Consider the following 16,926-nt stretch of genomic DNA (forward strand, 5'->3'; position numbering starts at 1 on the left):
CTGCCGATCATCTTCGCCTACGTGAGATAAGCCAGCAGACATGTCTGGCAATTCTTCTCTCATAGGGCTTGTTCAAATTGTTTTTGCTGCCTTATTTCCACGCATTTTTCAACGGTAAACACTGCAGTGACAGATTTCTGAAATCTCATGGACACGCTGTTTATTTTTTCCTTGCAGATTTTAACCAAGAGATTTCCAAATCTGCAGCATGTCAAAACTTCCAGACTATTTCATCCATTGAAATTAATGGAAGAACGACGCATCAAAAACAAACGTAAAAACGTATAGAAAATGCGCGGATTGTACACAATGCTTTTCTCTTCCAACACTCTAGGTTTTGGTGTAGAAACATCTGCTGCAAGTACCGTACTCAATGTGTGCACATTATCTATAGAGTACAGAATGCTGGGCCAAACAAGTGCTTGTGTATGGAAGAGGCGACCATGATAGGTGTCGGCAGCCATCTGATATGTATGGGGGGCTTAAGAACAATTGGATTCCTGCTCTATTTAGAAGACCCTATGACCAGGATGATGGGTAATGTATAAACACTAGCATGATCATATAAATCTAATATTATGGTTCAAATATTAAGCGAATACTTAGGGTGTCAGCGGCGTGTAATACCCCAACCCAGTTCACTAGGTATGACAGTCGTCACACGTGTGGATCTCCTTATACACCACCCATGAAGATAAGTAAGACTAAGGTGACCTAATGTTACTTTTCATATGGGGAGGTAGATATATACGCCTGAGGATTCGGACTGGTTATGGCTTTGTAGCCAGAGATCTGATGTTCACTATCGCCTTGATGGAAAATATGTGTTTACCTGTCAGATCTGGCATTGAGAAGATGAAACCAAAGGCACAGCACCTACCTCGTCACCAGCTCCCCGAGGATCCTGCATGTATAGGTTCCACAAGTCTGAAATCAGAAAAAGGTTTTAAAAGCTAGTTAAAATGGCCACGGCAGATTAGGGAAGTGGTATCTTTGCCTCAGCCTTCTGAGTCATACATGAAACTGTGTGTTAGTGAAGGAGGGAACGCCCATGGTGCTTGGGGCCCAATTATCCTGCTAGGTCAAACATGCAAATGTGCAGGTAAGACAAAACACACACAGGGCAGGCTGGGAAGAGGAACGCCCTGCCCCACCTTACCCAAGAACAGAGCAAAGTGCATGAGGCAGCGCAATAAGGAGGGCCAGGTACTTGGGAGGCGACATGGAATGTATGAGACCACACAGCCGTGTCAATAGGGCTGCACAGGAAATCTGCAGATAAGCACTTACTACATCTACCAACAGGAAAATGCCTGCTGAATGTGAGCGGATGAGAAAACCAGTTATATTATCATCACTATGGTTTCTTTTTTTAATGCTTAACATTTGATATACTTTAACGGGACTGTCAGCACAGAATGACTCTTCAAGCCAAGTAGAAACGCTCGGAGCACCCTTGGGTGGCCAAACATTTAGGTGCATCTTTCCCAGCAACTGTCACACTCACACCCCTCTATTTTTATTGACATCTCTGAATTTAAAGAGCCAGAGAAGAGCAGTGACAGATGGAAAACATGGGAGATGTGTAGGTGCGCTAAACTGTTTGGCCACACAGGTATCTTAGCCTCCACAAGGTCACATTAGGTTTCCTGCCTTGGTGGTATTCATGTTCACAGAGGTGGGACCTGCACCTGTCAAGGATTCGTTGCGGTCTCCTTCTATCTGGTTAGAATTTCATTATGTTTAGTCTAACCAAATACGCTTTACAATGTTTCGTTTCGGACAGGAGAAGGCTTCCTCTGTCAGAGATGACCAGTGATGTGGATAAAGGTGGCTGGCTGACTTGCTCGCTTAGTTACCTTCTTTCTCAAGGCCGATTCATAGAGAAGGGTGCACCTGTTACTCAGCCCCCTTCATACACTTTACTAGGCAAGTGCGGACACAGGAAGTTACCAAAACCAGATATGGAACTGCAGGGTCCAAGGATAATTCCCAACAGCAGGACATTGTGGGACATTTGATAATGGAAGTATCGGAGTCAGTTGTATATACAGTGGGGGGTTAAAGTATTTGATACACTGCCGATTTTGCAATTTTTTCCACCTACAAAGAATGGAGAGGTCTGTAATGTTTATCATAGGTACACTTCACCTGTGAGACAGGATCTAAAAATAAAAAAAAAAAAAAACAAAACAGAAAATCACATTGCATGATTTTTACATACCGTATATACTCGAGTATAAGCTGAGATTTTCAGCCCAAATTTTTGGGCTGAAAGTGCCCCTCTCGGCTTATACTCGAGTCACGGTAGCGATGTGGTTGGCGGGTGAGGGGGAGAGGGCGCTGAGGAATACTTACCTAGTCCCAGCGATCCTCGCGCTGTCCCTGCCGTCCCACGGGCTTCTGTGCTGCAGCTTCTTCCCCTCTTCAGCGGTCACGTGGGACCGCTCATTAGAGATATGAATAGGCGGCTCCACCTCCCATAGGGGCGGAGCCGCCTATTCATTTCTCTAATCAGCGGTAACGGTGACCGCTGATAGAGGAAGAATCTGCGGCACCGAAGACCAGCTGTGACAGGAGGGGACAGCGCGAGGATCGCCAGGACAAGGTGAGTATGTTATATTCACCTGTCCACGTTCCAGCCGCCGCTCCATCTTCCCGGCGTCTGCGCTCTGACTGTTCAGGTCAGAGGGCGCGATGACGCATATAGTGTGCGCGGCGCCCTCTGCCTGATCAGTCAGAGCGGAGAGACGCCGGGACCGGACGCTGGGAGCTGCAATCAAGAGAGGTGAGTATGTGTGTTTTTTTTTTATTGCAGCAGCAGCGGCCATGGCACAGATTTATGTGGAGCTCTATGGGGAGATATGAACGCTGCAGAGCACAGTATGGGGCACAGCTATGGGAGACATGAACGCTGCAGAGCACTATATGGGGCAGAGCTATGGGAGACATGAACGGTGCAGAGCACAGTATGGGGCAGAGCTATGGGAGACATGAACGGTGCAGAGCACAGTATGGGGCAGAGCTATGGAGACATGAACGCTGCAGAGCACAGAATGGGGCAGAGCTATGGGAGACATGAACGCTGCAGAGCACTATATGGGGCAGAGCTATGGGAGACATGAACGGTGCAGAGCTATGGGAGACATGAACGCTGCAGAGCACTATATGGGGCAGAGCTATGGGAGACATGAACGGTGCAGAGCACTATATGGGGCAGAGCTATGGGAGACATGAACGCTGCAGAGCACAGAATGGGGCAGAGCTATGGGAGACATGAACGCTGCAGAGCACTATATGGGGCAGAGCTATGGGAGACATGAACGGTGCAGAGCACAGTATGGGGCAGAGCTATGGGAGACATGAACGCTGCAGAGCACAGAATGGGGCAGAGCTATGGGAGACATGAACGCTGCAGAGCACTATATGGGGCAGAGCTATGGGAGACATGAACGGTGCAGAGCACTATATGGGGCAGAGCTATGGGAGACATGAACGCTGCAGAGCACAGTATGGCACAGCTATGGGGCAATATGAACAGTGCAGAGCACTATATGGCACAGCTATGGGGAAATAATGATCTATTTTTGTTTTTGAAATTCACCGGTAAATGCTGCATTTCCACCCTAGGCTTATACTCGAGTCAATAGGTTTTCCCAGTTTTTTGTGGCAAAATTAGGGGGGTCGGCTTATACTCGGGTCGGCTTATACTCGAGTATATACGGTAATTGTATTTTATTGCATGAAATAAGTATTTGATACAATAGAAAAACAGAATTAATAATTGGTACAGAAACCCTTGTCTGCAAATTACAAAGGTCTGATGTTTCCTGTAGTTCTTGACCAAGTTTGCACACACTGCAGCAGGGATTTTGGCCCCCTCCTCCATACAGATCTTCTCCAGATATTTCAGGTTTGAGGATGTCCCTAGGCAACATGGAGTTTCAGCTTCCTCCAAAGATTTTCTGTTGGGTTCAGGTTTGGAGACTCCCTGGGCCACTCCAGGACCTCAAAATGCTTCTTACACAGCCAATCCTTACACAGGTAACGAGTTCAGGTAAAATTAATACAGGTAATGAGTGCAGAGTACTTCTTAAAGAAAAACTAACATGTCTGTGAGAGACAGAATTCTTGCTGTTTGGTATGTCTATTAGGTTCAGGTCTGGAGACTGGCTAGGCTACTTCAGGACCTTGAAATGCTTCCTACGGAGCCACTTCTTAGTTGCCCTTGATGTGTGCTTCGGATCATTGTCATGCTGGAAGACCCATCCACGACCCATCTTCAATGCTCATACTGAGGGCTGATTGTATCTCACGATACCTGACACCAACCATCCATGCTTTAATACGGTGCAGTCGTCTTGTCCCCTTTGCCGAAAAGCACCCCCAAAGTATGATGTTACCCCCACCATCCTTCACGGTTCGGACAGTTCTTGGGATTGTACTCATCGTTGATCGTTTTGGTATCATCTAAATCACATGACCTTCTCCAATTCTTCCCCTGGATCATCCAGATGGTCACTGGCAAACTTCAAACGGGACTGGACATGTACTGGCATGAGTAGGGGGACCTTGCGTGCCCTGCAGTATTTTAATCCATAGCGCAATGTGCTACTAACAGTAATGTTTGAGACTGTGGTCCCGGCTCTCCTCAGGTCATTGACCAGGTCCTCCTGTGTAGTTCTGGGCTGATTACTGACCTTTCTCAGAGGAATCCTCACCCCACGAGGCAAGAAATTGCATGGAGCCCCAGACCGAGGAAGAATGACAATTTAATAATTGTTCCAACAGTTGTTGCCTTCTCACCAACCTGTTTGCCCTACTGTCTTGTAGCCCATCCCAGCTCTGTGCAGGTCTACAATTTTGTCCCTGGTATCATAAGAAAGCTCTTTGGTCTTGGCCATTGTGGAGGGTTTGGAGTACAACGGATTGTGTGGACAGGGGTCTGTTATACAGGTAACGAGTTCAAACAAGTGCAATTAATACAGGTAATGAGTGCAGAGTATAGCAGGGCTTCTTTAAAAAAAAAACTAAAGGTACCGTCACACTAGACGATATCGCTAGCGATCCGTGACGTTGCAGCGTCCTCGCTAGCGATATCGTCCAGTGTGACAGGCAGCAGCGATCAGGCCCCTGCTGTGCTGTCGCTGGTCGGGGAAGAAAGTCCAGAACTTTATTTGGTCGCTGGACTCCACGCAGACATCGCTGAATCGGCGTGTGACACCGATTCAGCGATGTCTTCACTGGTAACCAGGGTAAACATCGGGTAACTAAGCGCAGGGCCGCGCTTAGTAACCCGATGTTTACCCTGGTTACCATCCTAAAAGTAAAAAAAACAAACACTACATACTTACCTACAGCCGTCTGTCCTCCAGCGCTGTGCTCTGCACTCCTCCTGTACTGGCTGTGAGCGTCGGTCAGCCGGAAAGCACAGCGGTGACGTCACCGCTCTGCTTTCCGGCCGCTGTGCTCACACAGACAGTGCAGGAGGAGTGCAGAGCACAGCGCTGGAGGACAGACGGCTGTAGGTAAGTATGTAGTGTTTGTTTTTTTTACTTTTAGGATGGTAACCAGGGTAAACATCGGGTTACTAAGCGCGGCCCTGCGCTTAGTTACCCGATGTTTACCCTGGTCACCGGCATCGTTGGTCGCTGGAGAGCGGTCTGTGTGACAGCTCTCCAGCGACCAAACAGCGACGCTGCAGCGATCCGGATCGTTGTCGGTATCGCTGCAGCGTCGCTAAGTGTGACGGTATCTTAACAGATCTGTGAGAGAATTCTTGCTGGTTGGATGGTGATCAAATACGTATTTCATACAATAAAATGCAATCTAATCATTTAAAAAAAATCATACAATGTGATTTTCTGGGGGGTTTTTTAGATTCTGTCTCTCACAGGTGAAGTGTACCTACGATAAAAATTATAGACCTCTCAAATCTTTGTAGGTGTAAAACTTGCAAAATTGACAAAGTATCAAATACTTATTTTCCCCATTCTAATTGATTTTTAAACACCTTCCATGATTCTCAGGTACTAGGGGGTCAAAATTTCCACTTAAAAGGCATTGTCCACTCCTGGACAACTCTTCTATGCAATAGTGACACATAAAAGACAAATAAAAAAATCAAATCAACTCTTACTCCCCTCCTGCACCAGTGCCATTCTAGGTCTTGCATGACCTTGTTTTGTCATAGGAGCACTGCAGCCTATGAGCAGTCACCAAAGCCGCCACCGATTGGCTGCAGTGCTTATACGGCATAACAATGTCATAGGAGAACCAGTGCTGACAGAAATGGCGTGGGAGACAAAGAAGGTTTTTTGGTGTTTTGTTTCCATTATTTTAAACTGGTGAATAGTGTTTATGAAGGGTTGTCCGAGTAGTGGACAACCCCTTTAATGCTTATACATCTTGGTACCACCAGAGGCAAAAACAGATAATCGTTGGAAGTGCCAGAGTGTGGACCAGCACCCATCTATTATGGATCTCTTATCCAAGGACAGGTCATCAATACAGTGATCCTGGAAAACCCTTTTAGTAAACTATAAAGCTCTTCATGCAAAAATGTATTCCAGATCATTGCACAGTGTACAACAACTGACTGATGAAAAGGCAAAATGCTCATTTGTCATTTGATTACGTCTTTGTCTGCTGGCTATAAGTGAATAGACTAGGAACAAATGGAAAAAAAAAATAGATATGCAAGACCCTGATTGAATTATCATGTTGACTGGTCTTGTGGCCGCAGACTGAGCTCCGTGAACCTTTTCCTACCTGCCACATTCCCAGCACAACGTCACGCTGCAATGGTAACGTGTTGTTGGGCTTATTGATCAGGAATGGCTGTGCGGACGATGGCAGAGCGTTGCACCGGTGGCCATGGACTACCAACTGCACCTGTGAACCTTTTTGCTCAACTTATACTTAAATACTGTTATTCTTCCACGTAATAATTTTCAGGAATAAAGAACTTTAGAAGCGATTAGTATGATATTACGGAGGGGATTGCATGAATGGCATATGGGCAGGATTGTCTTCACTGGGTAATACCCCTCTTTTTTTAGTGAACTACTTTGAAGAGACATTTTTGTCCTTTTCAAGGTGATTCCCCAAATGGCTCAGTAAACTTTTAGGTGACATTACATGCTTTGTAATGTACCATTCACTTATAGCTGCAGATTGTTAGCGGATTCTCTCAGGATTTAGACGTGGAATCCTAAACTTCTGAACATTGCCTCATTTTTGACAGCACTGCTTATTGCGAAAATAAACCTTGGTATGGGAAGCTGCACCTGAATGACACATTGCGATTGTTCCAGAGAGATGGACTAGTTCTTCAGGTATTGAGGCATTCATGCTGATCAGTGCTTGCTCTATTAGGCTACGTTCACATTTGCATTGCGTCGGGCACAGGTTCAGCGACGCATGCGTCATGCGCCCCTATATTTAACATGGGGGCGCATGGACATGCGTTGTCTTGCGTTTTGTGACGCATGCGTCATTTTTGGCGCAAGCGTCAGGGCGCAGAGGACGCAGCAAGTTGCATTTTTTTGCGTCCAAAATCATGCCAAAAAAGGACGCATGCGTCACAAAACAATGCGTTTTGCATGCGTTCTTGTTTGCGTTGTGCCGCCGACGCAGCACCGCACAACACAAATGTGAACGTAGCCTTAGCAATGTCCCGTACAAAAACGTGTCTACACGCTCACTACTTGTACAGATGAGGCGGTGCACGGTGGCTAGCGTGTTATCTTCCAAGAGCAGACAGTAGAACTGACATCAGATGAAACATGTGCACATGGAGGCTTTGCAAGGCAGCAATTAATAATTCAACCAAGCTGCCATTGCAACATTAGGCATTTAATGTTATTTAGAAGTCAGGTTAAGCATTCCGATTTGATAATTAAAGGGGTTGTCCAGTCCATATCGATAAGTCTGCAGTCACTGTGCGTGACTGCAGACTTATGAATCCCCCAGTACATGCACTCTAGGGGTTCACCGGTTTCTGAAGCAGGACAGAAGGGTATGTGTGAGTTATACATACTCCAGGCCAAAGTCCGTCTAGTGGGCTTGGTCTTGCTCCATACACTTGTATTGAGAGAGGCTGCACCCCCGCTAGTGATGCATGGCCTTGCTCCATACAAGTGTATGAAGTGAGGCTGTGTCCACTGGCTAGGAGAAGGTATAACTCCCACATACCCTCTGATCCCAACTCAAACCGCGAATCCTTGCTAGGGGGTTCATAATTCAGGAGGCACAGAGAGTGACTGCAGAAATATCGATTTTGACCAGACAACCCCTTTAGGCCGGTTTCACACGTCAGTGGCTCCGGTACGTGAGGTGACAGTTTCCTCACGTACCGGAGACACTGACTCACGTAGACACATTAAAATCAATGTGTCTCTGCACATGTCAGCGTGTTTTCACGGACCGTGTGTCCGTTTGGAAAACACGGAGACATGTCAGTGTTCGTGGGAGCGCACGTATTACACGGACCCATTAAAGTCAATGGGTCCATGTAAAACACGTACCGCACACGGATGTTGTCCGTGTGCAGTCCGTGTGCCGTGCAGGCGACAGCGCTACTGTAAGCACTGTCCCCACCGCGTGGTGCTGAAGCCGCTAATCATTTCTGCTCTCCAGCATCGTTCGCTGGAGAGAAGATATGAAAACTATTTTTTTTTGTGTTTAAAAAAAAAATTCCTGTCCCCAACCCCCTCCCACCCCCTGTGCGTCCCCCCCCCCGCTGTTAATGAAATACTTACCCGGCTCCCTCGCTGGCGCTGCTACCTGTCCTCGCCGCAGCTTCTCCTGTATGAGTGGTCAAGTGGTGCCGCCCATTACAGTGATGAATATGCAGCTCCACCCCTATGGGAGGTGGAGCCGCATATTCATCTCTGTAATAGGGACAAATGAACAGGCCCTTAGGCTAGGTTCACATTGCGCTAGGGGAGTCCGTCTAATGGACACGTTTTTAAGTAGTGAAAACTCAATGTAACGGACATTGTAACGCACCCATAGACTTGCATTGTGTGACGCATCGTGACGCATGTCAAAATTGGCATGCGTTTGCCACATTTTTTATGACGGACCTTCGAACGCGGCTTGCAGCGTTTTCAGGTCCAGTCAAGCTAACGCAAGAATAACGGAAGCGTCAATTCTGCCATTGAAGGCTATTGCAAACGCAGCCAGATGCAAATCATGCAAAATTTCCAAATGAAACCATACGTTTGAATTGCGTTAATGAGGGTAGTCCATGTGGTCATGTGACAGGAAACATGAGACTCTCTAACACATTGAAAGGCACCATATGTATTCCGTAATAAATTCACTTCATGGATCCAATATCTCCTTTGGGAAATACGTTTTCGCAACTGCATCAAGCGAAATCTAATGAGCTCAGACACAAATATCTTGCTAGCAGAAGTTCACTCAATGCTTGCAAAATGGAGAATGTGTATGCACCCACACCCGACGCTGACAAAAGGAGAAGAAAAAAAAGAGAACAACTTTATTGACAGTGCCTGAACGCAGACAAACGGATGCTTCACGAACGGACATCAGAATGACAAACGCAGTCACGTGCGTTAACGCAAGCGTTAATGTGAAGCCAAATTTTCAACAAATTTGGCTCATTTCTGTACATGCGTTTAACGGATCCTTTAAACGGTATGTTCTTAACGCAATGTGAACCTAGTCATCATGATGGACTCAAATACATCTCGTGTGTGGCTAAGACCTTACATAGCCTAATGGGTACGTGTTCCGGGAAAACCAAGAATACAAAAGCATGTGAAAAACAGACGTCTAAATAAGTCCTTAGAAAATACCTGTATGTTTCTATCACTTTATTCTTGATATTTCTAAAACTACAGCAGAACTAAAACAGGTTCTAGTAGAGCAGATTTTACTACAATTCCTTTGTATCACTAATTGCCAAAGGGCAAAGACTGCTGACATGTAACATCTCTAGAGGCCACTGCCCCGTCAACGTCTATTGAAGGAAACAAGAATAAGCCAAGTTCGATGTTAAACTGCATGTTCCTTTGTTTCGCAAGTAAAGGAGTGTCTGACAGGTGCTCACTCCCTCCCTCTAAAGTAGGCCACGCAAAATATCTATTCATGCTCATAGTCATCAGTGCTGAGGATCGACACAGAACATCTCCAAAAATATGTGCCCACGATCCGGGTTTGACGCGGTTGTTACAGAACCCCAGCACCAAGAATATGTTATGCAGTATATATTATGTATAATAGGTTCCATGTGAAATGCATCAGTCCACAGGCTGCGCCCCTGGGCAGAGGACACGATATCCCCCTTCTGTCCTCCCCCACCTTTGTAATTCCCACAGTAAATATCAGCAGGCTCCGGCCCCCTGCGGCAATTGTAATGTATGTCTGGCTTGCTTTTTCTATTGGCCTGCCCTGTGTATCTGTGTTATATATTCTGTGTGCTGTGAATAAAGTGTGTTCTTTTAGACTGGAAATACGTGGAGTAGCAGTCAGCTTTTATATGCTCTCACGTAATCAAGGAATTCCTGCCAGCGTCCTTCATTCAGAATCCAGCAAAAGCAGAGTGGACCTCCTGAAACACGGGGGGTGCTGAAAGAGGTACTACAGCACAGGAGACCCCGTTACACTGGTACAATAGCTGCAGGGGGCTGGAGCCTGCTGATATTTACTGTGGGAATTACTAAGGTGGGGGAGGACAGAAGGGCAATATCGTGTCCTCTCTGCCCAGGGGCGCAGCCTGTGGACTGATGCATTTCACATGGAACCTTTTATACATAATATATACTGCATAACATATTCTTGGTGCTGGGGTTCTGTAACAGCGGTGTATTTATGCTGCGTCAAATTTTGCTGCGTCCAGATGTTACAGCGTAGAGGATGGGATTTCTAGAAAGCCCGTGCCCATTATGCATGCACAGACGTCTGTGGATCACCTGCGGAGACAGACATGCAGTGGGTCTTTCCAGTCTAGCGTCTTCACAAGAGAAATGTCACCAACAGAATGTATTGTATGCAGTAAATCCGTATAGTTCAGTGACTACATGCGGATTCACCTGTGTTCAATAGTCTGCAGCGAACATGTGCTTCGTCCAATGCGCTGCTACTTACGGATCATGGGCACCCGGCCCGATAGGGGCTCCACTGTAGTAAAGCTATATTCACATCAAACATGGTTTTAAGGCCTTTGTAAGCGAAGCGATGATTCCACAAATGCGTGTTTGGCCTACTACTGGCCCATGTATAAGGGCTTTTTTACTTGTAAAGTCAACAATCACAGCTTAAAAGGGAGTGTCCACCATTTACATTATCCCTTCTCCATCGCTATACTCCACATATCAAATAAAAACAGCCTATACTCCAGTCTGGTGGCAGCACCGTTTGGGTGATGCCGATGCCTCGTCTCCACGTGTTAGGTCACATGAGCCCTGCACTCTCAGAGGCCACCACATGGTCAGTTCCTTGGAATGAAGTGGTGAGAGCTGCTGCCTCCAAATGTCAGGTACGTTACAAGTGAGAATGAAGTGGCTGCTGATTGAGTTTAGGGCTCATCTGACAACACAAGAGACAAGGGAGACCAGGCGCCGACGTCATGAGAATGCCACCAGCACCGGAGGGAATAGATGCCGTTTTTATTTTATACGGGGAAAATACCAATTAAGAATGGATAGTCAAAGTAGTGGACAACTCTGTTAAGTTCTAGTAGTTCCTATGTATGGAAATGCCAAAGAGAGACTTTGGGTTTTGTTCCCCCACTGGGGCACGTACTTCTTCCCATGTAAGAGGTTGACTACCCAAGGGGGAGTTAGTTTTTTTTTTTGTTTTTTTCCTGGGGCACACACCTCTGCAGGGAGATCAGTGAAACCTTGGCTGATAATACATGCCCCTAAATAAATCGTAAACACCATTTTTGATCAAATAAGTCATCCCACCAGCATAAGGTGCACACAATCAGGACAGTTCTAACCTCTAGTATTAAAACCTTACCATGTGTCCAAAATGACCTCAATATGAATAAGGGTCGAGCAGGACTGGGCCCAACTATGGTCAACCAGCAATAAAGGTACCGTCACACTAAACGATATCGCTAGCGATCCGTGACGTTGCAGCGTCCTGGCTAGCGATATCGTTCAGTTTGACACACAGCAGCGATCAGAATCCTGCTGTGATGTCGTTGGTCGCTACAGAAAGTCCAGCACTTTGGGTACCGTTACACTATACGATTTACCAACGATCACGACCAGCGATACGACCTGGCCGTGATCGTAGGTAAGTCGTTGTGTGGTCGCTGGAAAGCTGTCACACAGACAGCTCTCTCCAGCGACCAACGATGCCGAGGTCCCCGGGTAACCAGGGTAAACATCGGGTTACTAAGCGCAGGACCGCGCTTAGTAACCCGATGTTTACCCTGGTTACCAGCGTAAAAAAAACAAACAGTACATACTTACATTCCGGTGTCTGTCCCTTGCCATCTGCTTCCCGCACTCACTGACTGCCGGCCGTAAAGTGAAAGCACAGCACAGCGGTGACGTCACCGCTGTGCTCTGCTTTCACTTTACGGCCGGCAGTCAGTCAGTGCGGGAAGCAGACGGCAAGGGACCTGACGGACACCGGAATGTAAGTATGTACGGTTTTTTTTTTACATTTACGCTGGTAACCAGGGTAAACATCGGGTTACTAAGCGCAGCCCTGCGCTTAGTAACCCGATGTTTACCCTGGTTACAAGCGAACGCATCGCTGGATCGGTGTCACACACACCGATCCAGCGATGACAGCGGGAGATCCAGCGACGAAAGAATATTCCAAACGATCTGCTACGACGTACGATTCTCAGCAGGGTCCCTGATCGCTGCTGCGTGTCAGACACAGCGATATCGTATGGATATCGCTGGAACGTCACGAATCGTACCGTCGTAGCAATCAAAATGGCACTGTGTGACGGTACCCTTTATTTCGTCGCTGGACTTCCTGCTGACATCGCTGAATCGGCGTGTGTGACGCCGATTCAGCGATGTCTTTGCTGGTAACCAGGGTAAACATCGGGTTACTAAGCGCAGGGCTGCGCTTAGTAACCCGATGTTTACCCTGGTTACCAGCGTAAAAGTAAAAAAACAAAAACAAACACTACATACTTACATTCCGGTGTCTGTCCCTCGGCGCTCTGCTTCTCTGCCCTGTGTAAGCACAGCGGCCGGAAAGCAGAGCGGTGACATCACCGCTGTGCTTTCCGGCCGCTGTGCTTACACAGGGCAGAGAAGCAGAGCGCCGAGGGACAGACAGCAGAATGTAAGTATGTAGTGTTTTTTTTTTTTTTTTTACTTTTACGCTGGTAACCAGGGTAAACATCGGATTACTAAGCGCGGCCCTGCGCTTAGTAACACGATGTTTACCCTGGTTACCGGCATAGTTGGTCGCTGGAGAGCTGTCTGTGTGACAGCTCTCCAGCGACGCTGCAGCGATCCGGATCGTTGTCGGTATCGCTGCAGCGTCGCTTAGTGTGACGGTACCTTAAAAGTTTTGAAGTGCTGATAATTGTAGTTCAGTAACAATATAAATATAGACCTAAAAGCTCTATACACACAGCAAACTTTGTGAAAACCAAAATGTGTGTCAGTCTCAAAACATTTGGCCATGGCTGTGTATACTGTCTGTGAATACGTGTGACAATCTCTTTATCATTGTATCACTAGACTGGGGACATTCATTGTACAAGGTAACTCACAGATCACATGGCCAGGATTCAGCAGATCTCATTGTCACTGATAAATGGAAAAGCAGTTCCATAGAAAGCGCAAAAGGAGAAGTTGCACAAAAGTGTAACTGCTCATTCTACAGATAAACAGAACTTGGGTTCCCCACCCAGACAAACAAATGAGGCAGCTGTCCTATTTTCACTCCTGCATCCATTGATATCCAGAAGCAGGAGACTGGAGGCAACACATATCACGCAGCGCCCCAATACCTCACAGTGGTCACTGCTGTATATATGGTGCACAAATGTATATGCAGGGTGTAATCTGAGAAATAACGAATGAAGCTAGTATAGGTCGGATCAGCAATCTGACATCCATGTAGCGTGGCAGAATGTTCCGTAAGGCCACATTCACACATCCACGTGTCACGGTCCATGATGCATTTATGAGGCTGTCAAGATCAGGTCAGAAGATCTATGGCCAGTAAGTGCATCACTATCACAGATCAACTTAACTTAGGGCTTCATTCACAAGCACACGACAAGAAAAAAAAGTGTGTGTGTGTGTGAGAGCGCGTGAGAGAGAGCGCGTGAGAGAGAGCGCGTGAGAGAGAGCGCATGAGAGAGCGCGTGAGAGAGAGCGCGCGAGAGAGCGCGCGAGAGAGAGCGCGCGAGAGAGTGAGTGTGAGAGAGAGTGAGTGTGAGAGAGAGTGAGTGTGAGAGTGTGTGTGAGTGTGTGTGAGAGTGTGTGTGAGAGTGTGTGTGAGAGTGTGTGTGTGTGAGAGTGTGTGAGAGTGTGTGTGTGAGTGTGTGTGTGAGTGTGTGTGTGTGAGTGTGTGTGAGTGTGTGTGTGAGAGAGAGAAAAGTGAGTGAGTGAGTGATATACGCATGTCCACATAGTATATTGCCCAGCCCACGTAGTATATTGCCCAGCCCACGTAGTATATTGCCCAGCCACGTAGTATATTGCCCAGCCACGTAGTATATTGCCCAGCCACGTAGTATATTGCCCAGCCACGTAGTATATTGCCCAGCCACGTAGTATATTGCCCAGCCACGTAGTATATTGCCCAGCCACGTAGTATATTGCCCAGCCACGTAGTATATTGCCCAGCCACGTAGTATATTGCCCAGTCACGTAGTATATTGCCCAGTCACGTAGTATACAGCACAGAGCCACGTAGTATATTGCCCAGCCACGTATGTCACAGGTTAAAAAATAAAAAATAAACATATACTCACCTTCCGAGGGAGCCCTTGTAGTCATGTCGCCTGTGTGCGGTGCACTCGGCAGCTTCTGGTCTCAGGGTTGGTAGCGCAGGACCCGTGATGATGTCGCAGTCACATGACCGTGACATCATGGCAGGTTCTTCTCGCATACCATCCTTGCCACCGGAACCTGCCGCTTGCATTGAGCGGTTACCGGAGCGTCGTGAGGAGCAGGAAAGGCGGCGGAAGGTGAGTATATAATGATTTTTTATTTTTTTTTTAATTATTTTTAACATTAGATCCTTTTACTATTGACGCTGCATAGGCAGCATCAATAGTAAAAACTTGGTCACACATGGTTAATAGCGGCGATAACAGAGTGAGTTACCCGTGGTATAACGCGGTCCGTTACCGCTGGCATTAACCATGTGTGAGCGGTGACTGCGGGGAGTATGGAGCGGGCGCCGGGCACTGACTGCAGGGCAGTAGGGAGGGACTAATCGGACTGTGGCCGTCGCTGATTGGTTGCAGCAGCCATGACAGGCAGCTGGCGAGACCAATCAGCGACTTGGATTCCATGACAGACAGAGGCCGCAACTAATGAATATCCGTGACAGAAAAAAGGACAGACAGAAGGACAGACAGAAAGACGGAAGTGACCCTTAGACAATTATATAGTAGATATAGAATATATATACCGTATATAAATATATATATTTTCATCCATGTGGCGTTTTAAGAGATAACATTTCCCCTTGTAAGAGTGCCATGTCAGTAGACTTGAAGGCAATGTAATTATCCTCTGGGAATTAAAATTTACAAATAGCCTATTCAGAGAGTTAAGAGGACTTGAACTCTTGTGCCATCGCCGACATGGCACTCTCCATAAAGGACAACACCCCTTAGACACTCTGATGCCACTCACCCAGAATTATAAGATTGTTGCACTTGTAAAATAAGGACCAGAGCTCAGATCTTAGTATCTTTTGAATGGTAAGATTTTTTTAAATGTGATGCTGTTATGTGCTCACCTGGTGAGGGGAGTGCTCCAAGCAGTAACTTAAGGTACCGTCACACTAAGTGACGCTGCAGCGATACCGACAACGATCCGGATCGCTGCAGCGTCGCTGTTTGGTCGCTGGAGAGCTGTCACACAGACAGCTCTCCAGCGACCAACGATCCCGAGGTCCCCGGTAACCAGGGTAAACATCGGGTAACTAAGCGCAGGGCCGCGCTTAGTAACCCGATGTTTACCCTGGTTACCATCGTTAAAGTAAAAATAACAAACGCTTCATACTTACCTACCGCTGTCTGCCCTCGGCGCTCTGCTTCTCTGGTCTGGCTATGAGCGCCGGGCAGCCGGAAAGCAGAGCGGTGACGTCACCGCTCTGCTTTCCGGCCGCTGTGCTCACAGCCAGAGCAGAGAAGCAGAGCGCCGAGGACAGACAGCAGAAGGTAAGTATGTAGTGTTTGTTTTTTTTACTTTAACGATGGTAACCAGGGTAAACATCGGGTTACTAAGCGCGGCCCTGCGCTTAGTTACCCGATGTTTACCCTGGTTACCAGCGAAGACATCGCTGAATCGGTGTCACACACACCGATTCAGCGATGTCTGCGGGGAGTCCAGCGACGAAACAAAGTTCTGGACTTTCTTCCCCGACCAGCGACAGCACAGCAGGGGCCTGATCGCTGCTGCCTGTCACACTGGACGATATCGCTAACCAGGACGCTGCAACGTCACGGATCGCTAGCGATATCGTCTAGTGTGACGGTACCTTAAGTGTGAGCAACAAGGACCAAAGGCAACGGGCACAGCGGGTAGGGCTGCAAGTGGATCAGTGAGGACAGGACTTAAAAAGTTGTAAAGACACACAAATAATCTGCACAGGAAACACCAAAAGACACAGCACCAAGAGTGTGCATAATAGTACATAAGAACTGTAGATGTAATATAGTCAGTCCAGGACATGCAGCAATCAAATCGCTAATGGCAGAGTTGTATGCAATCAACAGACTGA

At 47.2% G+C, this 16,926-nt stretch overlaps 1 protein-coding gene across 3 annotated transcripts in view; it reads right to left on the reverse strand.

The window, feature by feature from the left end:
- Positions 1–16,926, reverse strand: part of ELF1 (E74 like ETS transcription factor 1) — a 209,955-nt gene that overhangs the window by 136,377 nt on the left and 56,652 nt on the right. For 2 of the 3 annotated variants that reach the window (XM_069758204.1, XM_069758205.1), the window contains exon 2: positions 881–927. The exons of the other annotated variant lie outside the window; for it this stretch is intronic. The gene's annotated coding sequence lies outside the window, so the exon portion shown is untranslated. The remainder of the gene's footprint in view (positions 1–880; positions 928–16,926) is intronic. 3 annotated transcript variants of the gene reach the window in all.

The sequence above is a fragment of the Ranitomeya imitator genome, chromosome 3 (genome assembly GCF_032444005.1).
Source record: "Ranitomeya imitator isolate aRanImi1 chromosome 3, aRanImi1.pri, whole genome shotgun sequence".
In the NCBI taxonomy this organism is placed as follows: domain Eukaryota; kingdom Metazoa; phylum Chordata; class Amphibia; order Anura; family Dendrobatidae; genus Ranitomeya; species Ranitomeya imitator.